Raw genomic sequence first — 17,407 nt, 5'->3', positions numbered from 1 at the left:
GGTTGGTCTGGGAAGTGTTTAGGAGAATACTCATTAGGCCTTTTGTGTTTTCTGTGCCTTTAATATGTAGTACTTTACAACTGAGTTAGCAAAGTGCTTCTCACCAGTATCTTTGGGAATGTCAGCGTGAGCACCTCGGTCTCCTGACAAACCGGCCTTGGAGTGCAGTGGAGGCGAATCATCTGCTGCTGAGAAAGTATTTCTACCAAGTCCTTAAAATGTAAGGCTGTTCTAAGCTTATCTGTAGCCTGGGGCAAAGCATTTACAGCCCTTGGTACTTGAGAAGCCAAGGTGTGTATTTGCCCTAACTGATGTGGTGTACTTATTTCTAGGATGTAGAAATAAATATTTGGGGTATTCATAAAATAATAATTTTCTAATAAAAATCCTCCTGACCACCAGTCCAGGGTTCTAGGTCACAGGTTGGCTTGTGGGTAGAAAAATAAGATGGACTTTAATGCTCAGGATGCTTATTGGTGTAGGCAGAGGTGTCCTTGGGATCCACACTTGTAGAGGAACCAAGAGAGAAGACCCATGAGGAAGATACTGAGCTGATGACGTATCCAGATAATCTCACCCCCCCCACACACACACCATGAGAAATGAAAAGCTAAAATACACAGATTATCTTGATGGGTGAAGTAGCTGGGCCTTGATACTTCCATCAGTCACGTGTCTGTCCCCAGAAGTACAGGATGACAAATATTTGCTGAATGAAAGTCAGTGACTGGCCTCTATAATAGTATGCATTTATTTACAGTAATTATATTCTTGAATCGGTAGCATGGTCTTGGCTGAAGACGTAGTTGAGAACGCAGCAGGCAGTGGGCACTGGGAGGTCATCAGGGTTTATGTAGAGCCTGTTGATTTCCCTTAAAGCTAGGAAGACTTTTAGGCCAAGTAGGTTTTCATCTTTTAGATTAAATACTCTATGAAAAATAATCTCCTTTAGAAACTAAAATAGCAGTTGTTTTGGAAGGCTTGAGTATGTTGGTTTGAATTTAGAACTCAGAAGCAACTGATAGGGGCTGGAAACATGGCTCATTGGTTAAGTCCACTGAGAACACTAGAACACTGGCTGCTCTTGGAGAGGAGCAGGCACCCACACTGGACAGCTTACAACCACCTTTAACTCTAGAAGTTTTGGCCTCTTTGGGATCCAGGCATACACATGGTGCACAGACATATACATGAGCATTAACACACATAAAACAACATTTTAAAAAAACAAACCCAAGACTCTCACATTTGCTCTGTGGGCCCAGTTCACTGTATAGGTCAATACTGAATGCAGTTCTTTAAGAAGAGACAGGATCAAGACAGAGTCGACAGGGCTCTAACACCTCCTCCGGAGGCCCTGATTAATCTCAGTGTTCCACTTAGCAGCAGCCTTCTTCAAGAATCCAGCGAGATAAATCACAGTTATCAATCACAACAGATAGAAAGGAATTGATTGTTGTAAAAAGCAGCATTTGCTTGAATCGGAAGTTAATCATTGTTATCTGGGGGAGAGAATCACATGAAAACCACTTTTAAAATTAAATTTTGCAGATTGCGTTGCCAAAAACTAAAACAAGTCCACGTGAGGTATTTACATCCTGTTAGGAGCATTTTAAGGAAGGTTGGGGGGAGGCCACAGAAAGCTAGGGATGTAAAAATGTTTCATTTTTATAATAATAAATCAATTAAAAACAATCCACATATGCACACTAATTCTAATTACATGGGAGGGGAGAGATGGGCAGATGGACAGACAGATGTAAGTAAATGCTGTTTGTGATAGAATGACAGGGACTAAATACAGAAGACTCGGTGGGGAAATACCTGTGGACCCACCGTTGTCATAGTAACTCAAACTACTCCAACACTGGATTTGCTAAGTGAGCCTCGCAAGGATATATGGGTAGAAATAGTGCATACACACGCATGGAAAGTGTAAGAGGAGAATTTCCTGTTTACCATAGCAAAGTCTGGCAGACATCCTCCCAACCAGGCAGCCAAGTCCCACCCAAGGAAGCAAGCTGAAGTCAGCCATAGTGGGACCAGCCAGCAGCCCCTCTCCTGATGTGTGCAGCCATGTTTAGACCATCTCACGTCTGGGACACACCTGCCGCAATCGTGACCTGAGGCTGTCGGCAGTCCAACAGACTCAAACTGAGGACACTCTGCAACGCACCTGGCCTGTGCTCCTCGAAACTGCTGTAGCTATCAGAGGTTTCAGACGTGTTCCAGTTTAAATGGGAACGTAAGACATGGTAATTAGATCCACTGTGATCCTGGATTAAAACAACAACAGGAAGAGCCAGTAATGACGGTTGGTAATATCGGGGTGAAAGCTGTACAGCTGCTGATAGAGTTTTAGCAGTGTTGAAGCTTCTGAATTTACTTCTTATGACATGCTATGTAACAAAATAGCCTTAGGGAATGCACACTAGTGTGGTTAGCAGAAAAGGCCTAGGATATCTGCAAAGGTGGCTGTGTACATATTTGTATATACATAGCATATATGCATATATAACACATACATGACTGTGGACTGAAATATTAACAGGAGAGAAGGCAACTGTAGGAGACCAGTGTTAAGTGAGAATTCAGATTAAGGACACAGCCAAGCTGACTATGTCACTTGACTGTTTTATATTCTTTGTTCAAAATGCAAAGTTAGAAGCATCTACTGCAAATAGAAGCTTCTCAGAGGTGGGCTGAGAGATCCCCTACTCTTTGGGTCTAATGAAAAGTCATTAGGAGTCAGTTTAAAATTATGTCCATGATTCCAAACAGGTGAAACCTTGGTGATTTGAGATCATATTAGAAAAGAATGCTGAGATGTCTGATTTAACAAAGGGAGTTCAACACCTCTGGTTACTTTAAAGTCCTACTGAAACCTGAAGAGTGTTTGATGTTGTTTCTATTAATAGTATTTCCAACTTTTCTTCCTTATTGCTTTACTAGCAAATACAGAGAACACAGAGGAGCTGCCATCTCCAGTTTGTAAGGATTAAAACAGAATAGTATCTCTTGGTAGGAATACAGCAAAGTCCGAGCTTTCAAATTGAGCCGGACATGGTGGCACATGCTCTTCCTTGCAGTACTTGTGAAGCAGAGACAGGGAGGTATCTGTGAGTACAGCACAGTGAGTTCTAGGCCAACCAAGGCTACACCCTATCTCAAGGTGACACCCTATCTCAAACACCAGCTAAACAACAAACAAATACCAACAACATGCTGGCAACGTTATGGAAGGTAGGAGAGAGATGATTCCCTGCGTGCTGTCCTCAGACCTCCACAAACGTGGTTAAGCATGTACTTCCCTTTCAGAGGACCTGAGTCCCGTTCCCAATAAGCATGTCCATGTGGTTACAATTGCTCCAGGGGGCTACTTTCCATCCCACAATTCCTTGCGCCCTTCCTTTCCAACTTGGGCCCGGCAGAATGGCTCCTGCAAAGAAGGGTGGCGAGAAGAAGAAGGGGCCGTTCTGCCATCAACGAGGTGGTGACCCGAGAATACACCATCAACTTTCACAAGTGCATCCATGGAGTGGGCTTCAAGAAACGTGCTCCTCGGGCACTCAAAGAAATGCGGAAGTTTGCCATGAAGGAAATGGGGACTCCAGATGTGCGCATTGACGCCAGGCTCGATAAAGCCTTCTGGGCCAAGGGAATAAGGAATGTTCCATATCGCATCCGAGTACGTTTGTCCAGAAAACCAAACAAGCGCTACATTTTGGTAGCTTAGGTGCCTGTTACCACATTCAAAAATCTACAGACGGTCAATGTGTATGAGAACTAACCTGCTGAATGTCAAATAAAGTTGTAGTATTGCCTCCAAAAAACAAACAAACAAACAAAAAAACAAACAAAGAAACAAACAATTGCTCCAGGGGACCCAACATACTCTTCTGACACTGCACTCCTATGCACATACCTACATATAGACATGTATGCACACACTAATTAAAAATAAAACAAATCTTAAAAAAAAAAAAAAAAACCATTGCTAAAGAGTTACCAGTGAGGAACACGGCCTATTTTCTTTTGGTGAAACACGATAGTAGCCACAATAATGGTTCACGGCTTATCAGTCATCGTTGAAATGTTGGCTCCTAAATTGCCCAATGTATCAGACTTGTTGCCACGTGTCTTTGGGGGAGGTTCCTAAAATCACTTATTAGGCAAAGGGAAACGATTAGGCAAATTTTTCCTGGGAAATCTGGTGTTTCCCCAGATCAAAATAATGCCGAGCTGCTGATTTACATGGGTGGGGACAGAAATGCAAGCAACAACCAGGGACCTGAAGCAATATGCTCATTTTGGTGGAATTTGGACTTTCAAGTTGTTCGCAAGCTAGTAGGCTGCTGGGGTGAAAACTACTATGTCAACAGACCATCCCAGCCTCAAGGCGACCACAGCAAGAAGACAAGACAGCTGTCCATATAGCCCTTAAAAAAAAAATTCATTAGCATAGAACAGGTTATGCAAATGATGCCTAGTTAGCATAGAATATATTATGCAAATAATGGGTTTCACGATGATATTTTCACGCATGCACATTATGTATTGTGATCCTATTCACTCTCAGTTAGCCTCTCTGTTAAAAAATAATTATGGATTTGTTGTTTTCTTGTTTGTCTATATATTTACAGAACTGGGAATCAGTCCTTATGCTTGCTAGCTAAGCACTCCAGCACGGCGATTTTTTTCACTTGTATACATTTAGGGGATAAGGTATGGTGAGTTTATACATGTAGAGCACATACAAGGATGAAATCAGGGCAGCCGAGCATTTCTCTGTCTGGCTTTGTCCCCCTCCCACTTTTCTAGGATGAAAAATATACATTTAGATTTAGCTAGCAAGACTTGGTTTAAATAGTGCCAATTTTGTTAGCAACATCCAATGCATGCTAGCAGGAGGTATAGGAACCAGTGCTTCCTGCCCTCCATCAGTGGGGCGTTGACCTCAACTTCGCCCATGTGTCTGTAATGTTGGCCTTGACCTCCATGTTGCTGCCTTCGGTCTTCATGGTAGACCTGGGGGTCAGGAGGACTTCAGGTGGAGCAGTGATCAAGCTGGTTTCTCCTGGGGGCAGGCTTGCAACAGTCCAAGACTATTTCCAGAGACACAGTGTCTTTGCAGGAAGGTGGCATGTGGGTTCTCTTTTCTGTGGAATTCTGTCAACACCAACTGGGCTTTTGTGGCCTTTGCTTCGGTTGGCTTCACCTCAGGGAGGGGAAGAAGCTTTCTCTACTTTTGGTACCATTGTCATGTAAAAGCTAGCTCTCTTTCTCACTTCCGTTCTTCCCACTTCTGTAAATTAGAGTATCAGGACCCCAGCATAGCGGAGTTCCTGACTGTTGGTGTTCAGATGGAGATTGCACTTTGGAGAGAAGGTCCTTATGGCAGTCAGCCATGCCTAGTAAAGACAATTCCCTCTTTTCGTCCCTGCTCCCTCTTCAGGGCTAAGTTTTAGTTGGCAAACCACGAAACTGGCCATGTACTGTATTTGAAGTGGTCTTGAGGGAGTCAACATAAAATATATCCCATGCTGGCTGATGCTAAGGGAGCCCTCACTGGCCAATCATGTTGATACCTTGTGTTTTTGAATTCCTTTAACATTTTTTATTGTTTGTGTATATGAGTTATTTTCTTGGCATGTACATCGTGTGTGTAATACCTATGGAGGCCAGAAGAGGGCGTCATCCCCTAGGACTGGAGCTATTGATGGTGGCGAGCCACCATGTGGGTGCTAGGGATCAAACCTCAGTTCTCTGGAAGAGCAGCAAGGGCTCTTAATTGCTGAGCTCTCTCCTGTTCTTTGAGGTGTTTTTTTTTTTCTTCTTCAAAATAAGACTGAATTCTTATGGAGATAAAAAGCATAAAGTTTCGCATACTTCCAACCTGATAGTTTATCAATCCTTTCTTTCCTCCTAGTGGGAACAGCAATAGATGCCACTCGTGGTTTTAGAGTGTAGGTGTTTTTGACTCATCCTTGAGAGACCTGACGTGACTCAACACCAATAAAGCTACTTCAACAACCAGATTCAATAATATCAAATCACGATAAGGAAATTGCCAGTACCCTAAAAGAGATTACTAGATGGTACATAAGCACTTGAAGCGCCTGTATCTTATGCTGCCAAATACGCGAGTTTAAACAATATCCACCTGTCCATCTTGTCTATCAATTCAAATAAGCTCCCAAGTCCACACTGGGTGAGAGCTGTTGAAAACTCTTGAGGCTATGAACAGGAAGTTACCATTCCGGAGAGAAGGAAGTTTGGAGAAGCAGGCTGCTTGATAAAGACAGGTTTGCTCGCCTAAGTGGCCAAGGAGATTTGAGGGCAGCCAGTTCTCACTCAGCACAGGCAGGCTAAACATGGTGTCTGGACCATAATAGAGGAATAATCAATGTTGGTTGAAGAAAAATGAACGGCTTTCATACTGAGTGTTAGAGGAACAAGTTCAATTCTGCCTGTTCGTGAAGCTAATCCTTCTTTTAGGCAAACAACTGTCACCCACATTTCAGCATAAAAAAAGATTTCAGATGTAATTTAAACTTTTAGGCTGCTGATTAAAGAGTGTGCAGTTAAGCATCCAGGAATGCTCCATTACATTGATTCTTTCCTGCTGAATTTTCCTCTTCTAAGGTAGGAAGTGTCTGCTAGCTGCAGTGTTCAGCCATGTCTTCTAGCCCAGGGCAAGAATATGACAAGCAGCCACTAATCACATGACTCGATAGGTAAATCTATAAACCACATTAACAAAATGCTGAGACCAATACCTGTGAACCAACCCACCTTAAAACTCCTTCCTTACTATCTGGAAGTCCGAATTCCATTTTCAAATTCCTTTCTAAGATTTTTAGATTCCTGAACTCACTGTTTCATCCTGAAACAGGGAGGCACTGTGAGAGCCCCACAGCCTTGCATAGGAGGGCTTTGTGTTCACAGGGACAGGACGCTCCAAATGACAGACTGGCCACTCCTAGCCTGACAAATGGCTCAGACCCTGGGTTACTCATGCTAGTGGGACTGCTTTACGCTGCACCCTTGCGAGGATGGACTCTGGCAAGAGGCCCGCACAGGTGTTTGAAGGAGGCTGGCACTATTTGGGCAGGCTCTTTTGGGTTCCTGAACCTTGAATGACGCCTTATCTACCTGATAGGTGTTAAAATGGTGAAGATATGGAGCCAGGCTTGAGAGCTTGTATTTCCAAGCTGCCAAGCAAGGCTGATGATCAAGGTTTGTGGGTCACACTTGGATCGCCAGTGTCCGAGGCCTAAGGCCTAGGTGGATGTGTTCTTAGGGCTCTTCATACCAGCAAGGACCTAGGAGAGCTGGTTGAGGTCCTCTAAATAGCAGGACTGAGTGGAGACTTCCTGTCAGGATCACAGACCGATGGTTCTAGCCCCTTCTTTGCTGCCAGACCCGCACCCCCACCCTACCCCACCCTGCCCCACCCCGCCCCGCCCCGTGCCATTGCGCTGTTCCCACAACGCTGGGCTGCGATTCTCCTCCACCCTCTCTGCCACCATTTCATCCTTTGATCTCCCACCCACTCGCCCCAAAGTCAAGTTTCTCTTGGCTCCTTCCTCGGCTGCCCTCCCACTCCTTCCCACACTTCTCTCTTGCGCCACAAAACAAATGTAAAATAACATTTCAAAAATATTAAAAATCGACGCTGATGAAATCGTGGTTTTGTTTTCTTGGAATGGGAGGCAGCAAGGACAACAGTCGCAGACACAGCTTGGCCTGTGCGGAACCATTGTTTCTTGGGCAGAACCCTATCTGTTCATCCATGACCTGAAATCAGAATTTCCAAACAGAAACGTTTGCCGGTTTAGTTAGGGCAGACTAAGTTTTTCTCTCATAATTTTATTTTGACAAGAGTATGAAAGCTGCTATCTCCTCATCTAATGGAATCAAACAGGCTGCTAAAAATAACCCTTGTGAGCTTTTACTACAGAGAACAAACACCTCCTTCCAGCTTGCGACTGTGATCAGCTTAATCCTTCAACTTCGCTGCGAATATTTGCACTGCTCTGGGGTTCTTTTCTTTCCAAGGGTGGCTTGCTCTGTTTGGCAGAGTTATTTGAACAGGTGGCTTTGCACACCCTATGCTAATGGAGGCTTTTGTCTTCCTTCACTCAGCAGAGGGAGCCGTTCAAGAAAGAAACGGTTCTTTGGTGCTAAACTATTCACACCTGTTTGATTATCACCCCGGGAATCACAATATCCAGCCAGGCAGAACTTCCTCTAACTGGACACAAGAAGAGCTGCGATCTCCTTCGCTTCTTTTAGAGTGCGAGACAAGCATCTCCAAGTGCATCTTTTCGTTGCTTAGGGCTAAGCGTCTTCCTGTTTCCATTAGGCAAGCGAATGGGCATTAGGGAAGGTTTGAGGGTGCCTCGTTAGTGAAGGGCAGGGTGCGAGGCTTCAGGAGGACTCACCAGACTTAGTTCGCCGGTTTGAGCCCTCTTCCCCGACCCCCTTCATCCGGGGACATTTTCAGCGGGAACTTGGAGGCAGACAGCGCGCACGCGCGCGGGCTCGGGGCTGCGCTTGGCGCGCGATCACAGGGTCCCCGGGGACGCCCCGCGCGCTCCCTGGCTGCGGATCACAGGCGCCGCCCTCGGCCGGCCTGCGCGGGAGCCCGCCTGCTCCCTGGCGCGCGATCACAGGCTGGGGCTGCGCACCCTGAGGGCTGGGAGGTGGCACGGCTCCAGCCCTTGAGGAAAGCAATGGCTGGCGCGTTCCCACGGGGAGGCCCAGGACCAAGCAAGAACTTCTACCTGCTCTGAAAAGTGTTTTCCACAAGTGACAAGGTGGCACCAGCAAGGGAGGCGGGTGGGCGTTCTGCCCCTAAAGCAGCTTTGTATACACACCCGATTCTGGCTAGTGGTGACTACTTGAGTATGAACTTTTGCTCTGGACTGAACGTGGCCTTTTCTAGAACTATGTTTTTGCATCCAGTTAGTTCACGGATCTCATGAAAAGACTGAATGAAATACGTGCCTTGCAGTAGGCAGAGACTAGCTTGGATACAGTTTAAAGAGATCAGATTTGTGGGTGTGATCATGATGATGGTAGGCCCCGTTTCTTACAGGCCTGCAGAGCTGCCTTGTATGCGTGTATAAGTGCGTGTGTGCGTGTGTGCGTGCGCACACGTGCATTTATACATTTGCATCATGTGCAGATGGAGACCCGAAGCTGACATGTACTGTTACCTATTACTTTCCGACTTTTTCAGTGAGGTAGGGTCTCTCAACTGAACCGGTAACTCTCCACTATGGCCAGTCTGGCTAGTGAGTTTGCTCTGGGGATTCTTGTTCACTCCTGGTGCGCTGGAATTGCGGGGAGGTTGCCATGCCAACTAAGCGTGTATGTGGATTCTGGAGACCCAGAGTTCAGTTCTTATGTTTGCTGACAAGTACTTCAACTATTCAGCATTTCTGCAGCCCAGATTCGATTTCTTCTTTTTTCTTTCTTGTTTTTTTTGTTTGCTTTGTTTTGTTTTTTGGAAAGAGATTTTAGTGTGTCACTATGAAGAATGGATCCAAGTAGGACACTCAAGAATCAGAAACTGGTGTAGGCTAAAGAATAAATCATGCAGAGGTCGAAATTCATAGCAAATTCTAGAAACTTAGAGGACTGCCATGGAAATTGAACAGATGCAGTTTGGGATGCATCATACTTGAGCCCCTGCGTTGTAGCCAGGAATGTACTCTAAGGAAGAGATGGAAAGGAGGGGAGGACGAGAACTAACCTTAAATATATGCATATGTCATATGTTCATACATGTATATGTATGTACATATACATATTCCCTCATATTTCTCAACTGTCAGGGCATTCCACTGCAGGACTGTGTTATCCCGAGGGCAGCAACCATCAACATTGTAGCACACAGATTCGACAGTCTCCAGGATCTTTCCAGGAAGTCATCTGACTAAGAATTAGTGACATATCTGTCAGGCATTATTGGCAATCTCATAAAAAATGGTATTTCCACTATATTTATTTATTTTGTTTGTTTGTTTGTTTGTTTCTATTGTTTTCAAGGAGTCTTGGTGGCTCCTTGGGGCTTTGATGAGCCCAGCAGTACAATAAGGAGCTACCCTATCTGATCTGATTGTTATTCAAAGCCAATCTCACTGAAATCCAAAGACCCTTTCAGTCACTGATTGCCTTAAAAAATCTCTTCACTGTCATTTTGGAGATGGTCTCTTGGGGGCCAGGTAGGAACTTGTGCAGCCCTCAAGTTCTGGTGCATCTCAGGCACACAACTGATTTTGCTGGGCTCAATGTAGGGCAAGCATAGGCATCTGGTGTTGATGAACCTGGATTTAGGATGACCCAAGGAGGCTGTGGCTTGACCTCCTCTGGGTTAACACTTTTAAAAGACATTTTTTACATGTAATTCCCAACCCTTTTTATTAGCCTCAGGACAATTGGGGGTGTCAATATATCATGTGACCTGGAGCCTGTCATAAGAATTAGCTTTAAAAAGAGAATTTAAAAAAAAACTGATTAAATACATTACTGGTATCTGATGGGAGTATGTGTTATGTGACAAAATACCTAATAAAAACAACTTAAGGGCAGGAGGATTTGTTTGGTCTCACAGTCCAAGGGCTCACAGTCCAAGGGCTCACAGTCCAAAGGCTCACAGTTTAAGGGCTCACAGTCCAAAGGCTCACAGTTCAAGGGCTCACAGTCCAAGGGCACCGAGTTCAAGGACTCACAGTTTAAGGGCTCACAGTCCAAGGGCTCACAGTCCAAAGGCACACAGTCCAAGGGCACACACAGTCAAAGGGCTCATAGTAGAAGGGCTCACAATTCAAAGGCTCACAGTTCAAGGGCTAGGTATATTTGTTGAGGATCTTGGGAAAGGGGGCTTATCCTAATTTACCTTGGGAGATTCTAAAGGCCAAAGGCAGAAGCAGATGAGAGAAAGATACATAGAGAACTCATAATGGAGACCCAGCTGTAGGAAAGGAAAGCTCAGAGCCTCAGGGAACTAAAGGAGCCTCCAGACAGACAGAGAATTGGCTCACTTCTTTCTTTGAATCTGTACGCTCCAAAACTGCAGAACACATTTTTGTTATCTCACATATTAACAAGAACACTCCATTCTCCAGACTTCTGCTGGCTTTGGCTCCTGACAGTCTTTTTACTGTTAGCCATTCTAATGAGTGTGTCACATGTGTTTGCCCAAGGGACTTTAGACATCTTTGCATGTATTTATTGGCTGTATTAATGTTGTTAAATGAAGGGGCTGGTGAGATGGCTCAGCGGTTGAGAGCACTTACTACTCTTCCGAAGGTCGTGAGTTCGGATCCCAGCAACCATGGTGGCTCGAAATCACCCATAATGAGATCTGATGCCCTCTTAGGGTGTCTGAAGACAGCAACAGTGTACTTACATATAATAAGTAAGTAAAAACCTTTGGGCCGGAGTGAGGGGGCGGGGCGAGCGGAGGGGGGCAGGGCGAGTGGAGGGCAGAGCGAACGGGTCGGGTGGAGGGGAAGAAAAGAAAAAAAAATGTTGTTAGATGAAAATGGAAGCTTTGGCTTAATTTTATTGTGTTTTAATAGGTAATGTATATGTGTTTAGTATGTGTTACCAGTGATAATAATAAAACTTCATTTTACTGAGAATTAACTACATTAAGAATAAAATAATGTCTATTTGGGTTGGTACTTTTCATAGTAGAGCAGAACACACTGAACAGCCATTTAGTGACCTCTACCTCACGTCTCTCAGTCATGTATTATCTGGAACAAAGAGACTGAGTCAGACCGTGGTATCAGCACCAACATTGGGTCTATTCATTTCTTCTGTTGTTGTTGGAGCTTAGAGAATGTTCCAGCAAAAGGAGGAGAAGACAAACTGCATCTTTTGCAATATATGGGTACTCTTGCAATGTGCTACTCTGAAAATCGTTAACTATTCCATCTTGGAGAGTTCACCTTCCAGTTCCCCAGGATCTGAAGGCCGAAGTTATTCATCTTTGTTCTCAGCTGCTCAACTTCATGGATGTTCAGAGCCACAAAACCCAATCAGCTTTTGGTCTCAAACAGCCCTGCTTCAGACATTTCCACCTGGAAACCCAAAGCATGAAGGCTTTAATATATACAGGGCATTGGATGACATTGTTACCATATACTGAATTACATGGTTCACAGAAGGACTTGACATATTGTTTCTATATTTTACCTGTCTTGTATGGTTTGGCTGTTGTTTGAGGGGAATCTCACTGTTCAGCCCTGGGTGGCTTGGAACCTTCTATTTAGACCAAACTGACTTAGAACTCACAGAGATCTGTTGGCCTCTGCCTGTGAATCTGGGATTAAAGGTGTGTGCCATGCCTGGCTGTCTTGTATGTTTTTTAAAACACATTTTAGAAAATATATGTCTGTGTAGAACTTCTTTTTAAAAACTTGCTGCTTAAGGATAGAGAAGAGTTGAAAAGATTCTTGTCCCAAGCAGATTCACACTTTAAGTCTGGGCATTGCCTCTGGGTCTGGAGCTCAGGAGTGCATGTGTACAGACACACACACACACACACACACACACAGAGAGAGAGAGAGAGAGAGAGAGAGAGAGAGAGAGAGAGAGAGATAGGTAGGTCATGGACAGGAAGTGCAAATGGCGTTTGGGAGCTGAGGGTAGTCTCTCCAGCAGTCAGCAAGAGACCCACAGCAACCAGCAGCTGAGCACAGCAGCAGCCAAAGATGGCCAAAGCAGGTCTGCCCTAATGTCTCTTATGATCTCCATTCAGAGCTTAGAACTTCACCCGAACTAGATATTTGTTATTTTCCCATCATGGGACCAAATTCCTCACAGAACAACTAAAAGGAGAAAGAATTTATTTTAGTATGCTGGCAGGGTCTGCATGGTGGCATTAACAAGGGCCTGGGCATTCGACTATGTGGCCCAGGAACCAGAGCTACTGGGGCTGAAAGCCATAAGGTCTGCTGCTACGGGTCTACATCAGCCATGGAGGCTCCATGTCTGGAAGTTTCCATAACTTGTCTCAACAATGCCTCCAGGTGAGGGCCAACCATGCACACACAGGAAGCTGTAGTGGAAGTTTCCTATTCAAACCACAACACCAAGAGAAAGAAGACATCAGATACCCAACATCCACAGTCTACAAAATACCTAACCAGTGTTCCTCAGAGATGTGAAAATCATCCAAAGCAGTGAAAGTCTGACAAACTGTCCTAGACCAGATGAAACTGGGACAAAGGGCAACAGGATGGGCAAATGTAAGGAAAATATAGTTTCCTGACAAGAATCTGGAAAAGAGAAGGGAAGATAGACGGAGTTACCGGATCCAAATAAACAAGGAGGTTTTCTTACCTGTCAGGTAACAAGTATCCTGCACGGAGGTAAGATGTTCACAGTGCAGAAAATGGGGTCTGTGAAGTGTTTTGGTAAATCTAAAACCGTTCTAAATCAATGGGCTTTTTTAAAGTGATGAAAATTATATATTTATTTTATAAAGCTTGAGGCAGTGCGAGACTATAGCTGCTATGAGAACAAACAGACAAACAAGCAACGGGTAAGTAAAATCTAGCATCAATTAAAAATAAGTATAATTTTATTGTGACTTTATTACTAAAAGCTCTATTGTAAAAAGATCAAGGTAGCTGTTCATCTTTATTGCACAGAGAGTAAATTATCTTTAAGTATTTATCAATATATGTTGCCCAATTTCTGAGTTTAACCATACTTACCTTCTTTACCACGGATTTACATTTCTCTTTACAGAGTGCATGGCTTATAACCTATGACCAAAAAGATACAGGGATAACGATAAAGGCTGAATGTTTATTGACCCTCCCTGGGATGACAGACATGTGCCTGACTCGAGTTCTGTCTTTTATTATGTGTGACCACCCAGTGGTCTGGTGGTTTGCTTCCCTCCCTCACTGAGAAGGCCTCTCATTTGTAAGGAGAACCTTGTCTGGTTATTTGTCTGGTTGTGTGGTTTGAGTAAGGACAGGTCTTACTAAGTTGCTCAGGCTGGTTTCAAACTCTTCACCTACCTGCCTCGGTCCCCCAAGTAGTGTGCACCTTGCCGGACTCATACGTAAGTCTTATTTTGTCACGTTGGGGTCTTGGAAAATAGTCACATGAAAAGAGTGTGGGGAAGAGGAGAGGCTTTGTCCCTTCTGCTTGTGCACAGGAATTAACTCTTCCTTCTTGGGAAAACCTCCATGCTTGATGTCAGACATGTTGCCCGTGGCACATTCATTTTTTTTTTTTTATTAACTTTCTCCTCCCTCTTCAGGGAGAGCAGTGACCCACTCCCAGTATTGAACAGTAAACCTGGCCCTACCTTCTGTCTCACATGGGGTAAATATTCTGGCCATTGTTTCTCACAATAGAATACCCCCACGCCCCGGATGTAACATCAACAAATCATGAATTTAAGTAAGTGAACGACTTCTAAAAATCGGTTATTTTATTTATTCACATTTCAAATGTTATCTCCCTCCCTGGTTTCCCCTCTGAGAACCCCCCATCCCCTCCCCCTCCCCCTGCTTTTATGAGGGAGCTCCCCTCCATTTCCACCTCACTGTCCTAGCGTTTCCCTATGCTGGAGAATCGAGCCTCCACAGGACCAAGGTTTGCAACCCCATAGGAAGAACAACAATAACAACCAACCAGCTACCCCAGAGCTCCCAGGGACTAAGCCACCAACCAAAGAGTACACATGGGTAAACAATTTTCAAAACAAGCCCAGCACATCATGAGACCAGGTACTGCTACTGCTGTGTCTGCCAGCTGTTCTTGGCTTGGCCTTCCTGTCTCTATCTGTTCCCGTTCTCTCTCATTCTGTGCAGGAACCCCATGTGGGTGGGATGCTTTGACAAAGAGCTGCAGGTTGGTTTGACCAATAGGAGATGGTGAGAGGAGATTGACAGGATGGAGAGGGGGTGGGTGAGAAGACCGTTTCCTTTTCCTCCCCTGGTTCAGGGAAGCGTGTCATGCCGTGTGTGTGTGTGTGTGTGTGTGTGTGTGTGTGTGTGTGTGTGTGTGGTCCTTTTGTCTACAGCTCTTCCTCCTCACCATGGCTTCCACCAGATCCCATCTCCTCCCCTTGTCCGTTCAATCCAATGCTCACAAGAGCATTCTGTTGTTGATGGTCTGCAGGTCTCACCTTCGCGGACCTGATCTATGATCCAGCACACAGATGGAACCTACATCCGTCTGTGATGGAGGTGTGAGTGGGTTGGAAGCTGACAGTGTCCTCCACCCCTCCACTCCCCACCTCCAAGTTCCGACAGCCCAAGATGTATTTCCATTCATAGATTCCCTTCCTCTCTCCTCCCTGCCTCCCCCATTCACAGATTCAACACTGTTCGAGACGTTGCCACAGACACACAACTTTTCAAACACAGGGCCGTACATGATGCGAGAGTCCCTGTCTTGTAACTTCCTCCCGTGCAGCCAGCCTCCTGATAGCATCTGGTCCGAGGCCCTTTGTCTTGACAGTTCTTATGTAACTTTATTGACGCTTTCTTTCCCAGTACTTCTTATCTTAATTGTTCTTCCTCCTCCTTACTCAACTATCCAATGACTGTTTATCCTTCGAAATTCATTAAAGCATTTTTTTCCCACCAGGAAGCCACCCTGAGTTCTAATTGATAGGTTCTTGGCTCTACAATTATTCTTGGACCAAATACTTTGCTGAACACTGTGTACAGATTGTTTTGCTATTTTACAATGACCATTTAGGAGAGATGGTATTATGTGTCCTTTTCACAGATGAGAAAAACCAAGCCTCGGTGTGTTTAAGATGCCAACTTCATTGAGAGCCTAGTTCATAGAGACAGCAATGGTGGAGCTGTGGTTCTGGCAGAATCACTTTAAAGACCACCACTGGCCATTCATAAAAAGACCGTCGACACAGAGCAAACACTTCACTGTGCTTGCTCCGTGCCTACTTCCACACGGAATCTTGCTTTATTCATTTCCCCATGGACCGCCAGGATGCCAGGGAGGAATGACCTTATTCTCAACCTCGACACCTTCACATTCACAGGAGCTACGCTTGGTATGGAGACATTAAAATTTAGATGGGTGTGGTGGTACTTGGCAGTCCAAATTCAATGTATCAAGATCATTAGAAATGAATCTTTTTAATTGGAAACTTTTAACTAGGGAAAAATGAGTTTATTCAAATTACATGGGCCATGACAGAGCCCCAGAGGAGGCAACAGCTCTTTGGGGGCTCTGAGGAAAATTCAGATCTCAGCAACAGAGACCTATGGCAGGGTCTGTGAAGAGAACCAGACCCCCAATATTAAGTGTGTGTGTGTGTGTGTGTGTGTGTGTGTGTGTGTTGTTTGCCCACTGGGGCCACAGAAGGGAACCGGATCTCGTGGAGCTGGGGTTACAGGCATCTGTGAGACACTTGGCATGAGGACTGAGATCCAGATTCTGGTCTTCATGGAAGAGCAGCAGAGCATCAGCCATCCCTGAAACTGCTTTATAGACAAGAGTGGCCTCAAACCTAGGGTTCCTGCCTTTTCCTGCTGAGCACTGGGACTAAAGGCATGTGTCACCACGCCTGGCAACAAATGAATCTTAATCATTTCTAAAATTTTCCCAAAGAGCTTTTGGCTTTTCTAGGAAAAGAAATATTCCCTTTGAATTTTTTTTGTAGCAAAGCTTACATTGTAATCAAAGCAATATAATAAATTATTGATGTTTATTAATATTGCGTCTTATCCTGAGAACCCTGTGAGTACAGATAGACTTTTGGGCACTTCATTAACATTTGATGTGTTTGTGCATGCTGTGATCCCAGTGGTCCTGTAGGGGGCATAGGCACAAGAGTCTAGAGTTTCAGGTACAGGAGTCCCTGGCTCAGGAAACTGAAACAAATAAACAAATAGAAGACCCACAGGGTCCTGGTGCAGTGACAGGAAGATGGAAGTCTGGGGTTAGGAGCATCTTGGTGAGTTCTGTCTCACTGATAAAATTTACTCTGGAAGTATGGACACCATGCTTGTGTCAGGGATTCTGCCCTTTGCACTATCCGGGCCTGGCAATAGCAGGACATGGAGGCTCACCGGGCAAGTAAAATTTTTTTAAAAAAAATATAAGCCCTTTAGAATCAGATCGATGTGACTTTGAACTTCAGTTCTCAGTTTAATAATGTAACTGGACAAGGTACCAGTCTCCCTTCTGCTAAGTTTCCTCATTTGCAAACTACAGATAGTCCCTAATCCTACAGCACTGAGTAGTTTACATGCATCAGTGTGGCCTTGCCAGCCTTACATGCTGAATTGCTTCTGGATGCCTTGCCAACACTCTCCAGTGCTCCCCAACACTCTCCAATGCTCTCCAGTGCTCTCCAGTGCTCTCCAGTGCTCTCCAGTGCTCTCCA

The 17,407-nt window shown here is 44.8% G+C and overlaps 1 pseudogene; it reads left to right on the top strand.

Moving 5' to 3' along the window:
• The first annotated feature begins 3,423 nt into the window (after nucleotides 1-3,423).
• Nucleotides 3,424-3,790, top strand: LOC114624130 (annotated as a pseudogene).
• Nucleotides 3,791-17,407: the final 13,617 nt, after the last annotated feature.

This window comes from Grammomys surdaster, unplaced genomic scaffold, assembly GCF_004785775.1.
Source record: "Grammomys surdaster isolate TR1022 unplaced genomic scaffold, NIH_TR_1.0 65, whole genome shotgun sequence".
Taxonomy (NCBI): Eukaryota; Metazoa; Chordata; class Mammalia; order Rodentia; family Muridae; genus Grammomys; species Grammomys surdaster.
The sequence above is the reverse complement of the archived record's forward strand: the minus strand, read 5'-3'. Positions and strand labels throughout refer to the sequence as shown.